This window comes from Sitophilus oryzae, unplaced genomic scaffold, assembly GCF_002938485.1.
Source record: "Sitophilus oryzae breed Bouriz unplaced genomic scaffold, Soryzae_2.0 scaffold_562_pilon_pilon, whole genome shotgun sequence".
Classification (NCBI taxonomy): domain Eukaryota; kingdom Metazoa; phylum Arthropoda; class Insecta; order Coleoptera; family Curculionidae; genus Sitophilus; species Sitophilus oryzae.
In genome coordinates, this window is record NW_022147154.1 from 3,848,989 (window position 1) to 3,855,029 (window position 6,041).

Sequence of the window (6,041 nt, forward strand, 5' to 3'; positions counted from 1 at the left end):
AAATATAATTTTTTAAATGGAAATCATAGTTGGCTATGAACTTAGAAAAATGCTGAAGTTTAACCCTTTCCATCAATATAAAGTTATAGGTATTTAATTCTAAGAATGAGAGAAATATTAGGTTTTTTATCTTTGTATCGAAGCGGGCCTTGATTTTGTGTTGACCTAGTTGCCTAATTATTTTTATCACAATTTAATATTCTATATTATTATTTATCCGCATAATTAAAGACTTTTGATAAGGTAAATCATCATTCTATATTAGTATTACTAATTACAATTAAGATGCCAGGGTTACAACTGAACTATTAAATGGAGAATTTAGAGACAATCGGATTGGAACAAGGGTCCCCATATCTTAGGGGACCATATCTTTCGACTTCTTATGGGGAAAATCAAAAGACCTTATGTACAAGAGAAGAATCATTGGGATGAGAGAAGAATTGCAGAAGGCTACTAGGCTAGCTTTTGGACTAATCACACCAGTTCGCTGTAATATATCGCTGTAACTCTGTGCGCAAAAGATGTTTATTCAACAAGGAGGTGCTCTGTTTGAACATCTTAGATAATTTTTTTTAGAAAACTGTATTCGTCACCCAAAAGATACGTCTTTTTAGTTTTGTTCTTCGTTTATTGTATCGATTTCAATTGTAATTACTAATACTAATATAGAATGTTAATTTACCTTTTCAAAAGTTTTTAATTATGCAGATAAATAATAATATAGAATATTAAATTGTAATAAAAAATAATTAGGCAACTAGTTCAACACAAAATCAAGGCCCACGCTACAAAGATAAAAAAACCCAATATTTCTCTCATTCTTAGAAATAGATACCATAACTTTATATCGTTGGAAAGGGTTAAACGCAAGCATTTTTTTAAGTTCATAGCCAACTATGATTTCTATTTAAAAAATTATATTTTTTATTATTTGTGACAAAAAGAGCAAGCATAGAAAAAATCTGACTACGCCACTGGATTGTGCTTAAAAAAGTGCCTTAAGAACGTTTTTACAGAACTTTATTATTCCGCGAAATAAATAAGTTATGGAGAATGTTCCAAATGATAAAAAAATTCAAAAAGACCCGGTATCTCAGTTGACAGTGAAAATATCAACAGGCGGTTTATGCCATTAAACGTCACTCAGAAATCGAGCCCATGACATCTATGTCGGTTTTGCTCTATCTAGTCAGGAAATAAGTTTTCTCTGTTAAAACAGACTAATTTCGACCACCCTGTACAGGTGCTAAAAACGAAAATATTGGTAGCTCATTTGTTTACAAAGGGAAAACTATTTAATTTTTTTTAAAAGAGTATACCAATTAAATATACCACCATTATTTCCGCCCAAATATTAATTAATTACATACTTAATTTTGTTAGTTAATAAATTATGTTAAATTTTGGTAATACAACAAAGCTACATAGATTTATGATAATCAGAACCGTACTGCTTCGCAAGTGGAAACTTAACTTAAAGCGGAACTCAAAATCCGGGAAGACCCCATCCGTATCCGTAACCCGGAATGAGAATCCTCCTGAGTTATGAATGTTTTGTGTGTGTTAAACTTCAAACCTTGGTATGAGAACAGTTTTTGTATTATTATTATTTCTCTTTTATTAAAGTTCAGAACAGCATAGTTAGTGTTCTTTTACTTGCGAATTCCAGGCAGAGTACGACCCCCCTTTCATTTCATTTAATAAAATAAGTAAGACTATTTAAAATTTAACGTTTCATTTACATAACCTATTCCTTTCAAGTTTTCCTAATACTGTTTCTGTCGAGCGCATCCGAGGTAAGTCACAATAAAAAATATTTTTACCATAATATAGGTAACGGTCTAAGCGTCTCTTAGTTAGAGTCCGGTCAATTTAGACATTCGAAAGTACATAAATTTACAACTAGCTGAAAATGCGTGTAATTGTTTAAAACACAATTAAAAATATCATTTTAAAATTTCGAGTCATTCTGGTGCCTGGGAAAAAAATTATGCGAGGTCAAAAATCTCGAAAAAAATTGTTTTTTCGCGATTTTCAGCAAATTGGTGAATTTTATCATAAAATTACTTCAGACAAAAATTATAGAACATAAAATTCTCTATAAAAAATGTATCAATACTTTTTTTCTTAGAGCCACTGTTTCTGAGACATAATGAGTCAAAGAGTTGTAATCGTCACAATATGCACACGTGGAAACGTTTCCAACTATGAGGTAGTGTACTTAGCGCGTTTTTTTAACGTGGTTTCCCAATAGGCCTATTCCACATGTCAATGCTGTTTCTGTTTAATTAAAAACTATTGCAGAATAAAAGATATTAGTAAGGATTGGAAATTATAAAAGCGATGAAAATAAAAAAAAATAGAAATTTACTAGTCTGATTCATGGGAGAACCATAAACTCTCGAAAGCCCAAGTTATCGAAAACCCGAACGCAAGCGAACGGTAAACCGAATGGTCCCGATTAGAAGTTATCGAATCTCGGCTCCTCCCCTCGTTATTTGTATTTTAAATTGTAAACAAAAGTCAACGCAATTTGTTTTTGGTGGAAATATACACTAAAAATACTTAAAATGTAAAGTTATCTTGCAAAATTAGAACCTGAAAGCCTAGAAATGCGGAATCGGTACAAACCAAAAATTTAACTTGTGAATAACATAGAAAATAGAAGCCCTTAGTTTTGATATTTATTTTAAATGCTAGCCCAGACTGCCCAGTGGAGTTTTCAAAGATATAAGAAACACGGAAATTATTAGTAGTGTTCACCATGAATTCTTACAAATTTCCAGAAATTGAAAGGAAATAGGAGGCGTGTGTTCAAATATTTTAAAGCAAGATTTTGTTAGTGATTATGGAAGCCTAAAGTTGCAGGCCATATCCTTATCAAAGCAAAAAGTAAGGCTTATGATAAACACTTTTTCCCCATAGTTTTTCTATATTTAGTGATTCTTTTAGGTCAAAAATCTACAGCGTATGAATAGTATGTAAACCTGAAGCCTGCAGCTGAGATTGTGTTAGAAAGGGTTTCAACATCAAACTATACTGAACTCTAACCCTGAAAATGTTAATACAAATCCAAAGCAATTATCAGCATGGCAGGAAAATTAAAAGCAAAAGTTTCATTGAAATAATATTGTTTATAAATCAGGATCAAAATTACATTATTTCACTTTGAAAATAGGACCGGGTGAAGAATATTCATAATGCGGAGCTTAACCAGTTGATATAGTTAGTGTAGTTATTGTGATAGAGTGAATGTGTTGAATTAAAATACTTATTTCTGCAGAAAAACGTGAGCCTAGCTTAAAGGATACTGTATAAATTTCTAATGTTTTTTTTATAACTGATGTTTACCTACTTTTTGTGTTACATCATGTGGCGTTAAAATATTTTTTTTGGAATACTTATATTAAATTCTTTTAAAAATCGGTTTTGCCTTTTATTTTTTCCCTCTAAGGTTTTGTTTTAATATTTTAAATACTTCTTAGCTGATTTCGTTGAAGGTGATACAATTCCTGCAATTCTATCATAAATCGACCAAATCAGATTATAAAATGGTCAGCGTGTGTTCGGCTAAAATTTAGATGTCTTTGTTATTACACTAGTGTAGGACCAGTATTTTGTTATTGAAATAAAACAGAAATGTAGAAAACAACGTTTATTTTAATAAATTCAGTACCACTTAAAGTAGACAACAAACACCAAGTCAAGATATTCACATGTTTATTTTGATGCCCAATGCCCAATTAAGTTATAACTTCTAACATAAAAAAATATCTACCTTTTTGGCAAAAAGAAAACGGTTACTAAGGTTCGAATTTTTTACTAAAGCCTTCCGCTGAAAACTAATTCATAAATATAAATTTCTTTTGACGGAAAACATTATGAAAACATCATAAATCTTAATCTGCCAAACCAGCACTAAATCAAAAATCAATGTTACATTCAAAATCATTCATTGTTAAAAAATATTTACATAAAAGGGTAATTACCCATAAAAGATATTAACTATTACATAATGCTATTAAAGATTAATTCACGGATTAATTTAAATATTTGCATAAAATCTGCTCGTCACATGATAAATCTCTAGATCATATATAATTTATATACAAACACAGTATACAAATATCTTAAAAATGTATTTCTATATATATGATCTAGGGATAAACGTCAAATTTTTGTCTATTTGCCCAAAAATTTGAAAGAAGAACACGTTTTTATTCTGTTTCGGCCTAGACATATCCTAAACGAAGAAAGGAGGAGGAGCTTAGGCGGTTTACAATCGGCTCCGCATGACCGCCCCCGATACTACACGAAAGTTTCGAGAGTTTGAACTTTCGTCAGGATAAAGCCACCTCTGATTCATAACCTTCAATTACTACTTCTTGTTGTTCTTCTTAATCTTCTTCTTCTATTTGATCTTCGATCTTCGTCTTGTTCGTTTTCTTCATCCTGGATGTAAGTAAATTGTGTCAATAGTGATGTATCGCGTGTTTATTCGTTGGTATCAAACGAATCCTCTACTATTGGTGATTCAAGATTAGAACATGACCGGCCTTGACAATTTCTACATGCCTGAGAACAAAACAGTTCACCTTTTTTACAGCACTGCATCCCTTTTTACAGTTGCCAAAAATTGTGTTCAGTAGTTTTTCCGGCGCAGGTGGGAGTAAAGTCTGAATTGATTCTAATGTATTGTTGACCAAATCCAACCTCAGTCTTTTGGGTCTAGCTGATAACCAAGCCATACTTGAACTTGGTAATATACCCGGAAAAGATGTTGATGAGTAGCACCTGAGGTTTTTGAAAGACAAGCTAGCGGCTTTTAGGTATATAGAAATATCTAATAAAAAAAGACAGAAATTTCCTATAGATTTAGGTATTAAAACAAAGAAAATTTTCTAAATATGTACTGGTAAGTAATTTTCAGAAATGCAAAATATTATTATAGAAATTCTTCCTATAACATTATATTCCTTCTTAGATTAAATCTCGATTTCGTTGAGTCCCAAAAAGCAAAAAATAAAAACACTGTTCTTTTCATCATCCGGCATTCCCGACACGTCCATTTTGACGCAATCACGTCTCTCTCATCGACTTATTTAAATCCGAACACAGGCCGGATTTCTTTGTCCCTTTCCACACCATTCGGAAAAAAAAGAAAGAGAAACAAGGAACAGAAAGAAAACCTATTCCAATCAGACATGCTTAATTTTCGCGTGATCCTGTCTCTTTCTGTTGCAGCTGCACCTGAAGCGATCCCAGTTATCTCCTGACCGAGTTTAGGGGCTGCAGCTGCAGCTGCATCACTTGCATGAACACTTCTCTTAATTCGATTTAACGTGATCTAGTTTTCAGTCTGGTTGAGTAGGGGCGAAAGTCTACACGTATGGTTTTAATTACGACAAGGGGTTTGAAATTTTTTTAACACTAACATTTATTATTACATTAACATATTTTGTGTTTGGTTTGTTTGGTTATTTGTTCATTTAATATTTTTGAAACTTAAAACATAATTATTTTGTATAATATGAAATACAGTTGTGATATATATTTTTTTAACTATATTGTAATAACGGCAAATGATAGCGTATGATCTAAAAAAAACGGCGTCTAAGCGTAACCACCGTAATAACAAGGCCGCACAGTAGTGACGTAAAGATCTCGAGAAGTCACCAACTGGAGGCTCAACTTTATTTAGCAGCGTTGATAATTACCCGATAAAGTTCAAATTGTGGATTTTTTTTCACTCACCAGATATATTTCGAAGTTTTAAAATGTCTTTTTCCGAGTTTTTAAAAATATTATTGTATATAAAAATAGTTTTAATAGAATACGGAAAAAATCATACCAGTCAATAAATGTTTATCTCTCACTTTTTATCAATCCAATTTAATAAAGGAATATTTTAAGTTCACAATATATGAGAAAAAAAAACATTAAAAAATATATATTTTTTATAGTATATATTATGTATTTTATCGATATTTTACGCTCCCTACTCCGGGGCGACGGCGCCGCGCAGCGGAGTGGTGTTG

At 31.7% G+C, this 6,041-nt stretch overlaps 2 long non-coding RNA genes across 2 annotated transcripts; one reads left to right on the plus strand and one right to left on the minus strand.

Moving 5' to 3' along the window:
- The first annotated feature begins 2,574 nt into the window (after positions 1 to 2,574).
- On the plus strand, positions 2,575 to 3,429 carry LOC115887324. The gene is made up of 2 exons (XR_004051048.1): positions 2,575 to 2,895; positions 2,956 to 3,429. It is a non-coding gene; the product is annotated as an uncharacterized LOC115887324 (long non-coding RNA).
- Positions 3,430 to 3,643: 214 nt separating this feature from the next.
- On the minus strand, positions 3,644 to 4,272 carry LOC115887325. The gene is made up of 2 exons (XR_004051049.1): positions 3,977 to 4,272; positions 3,644 to 3,921 (listed from the first exon to the last, which is right to left on the minus strand). It is a non-coding gene; the product is annotated as an uncharacterized LOC115887325 (long non-coding RNA).
- Between the last annotated feature and the right edge of the window lie 1,769 nt (positions 4,273 to 6,041).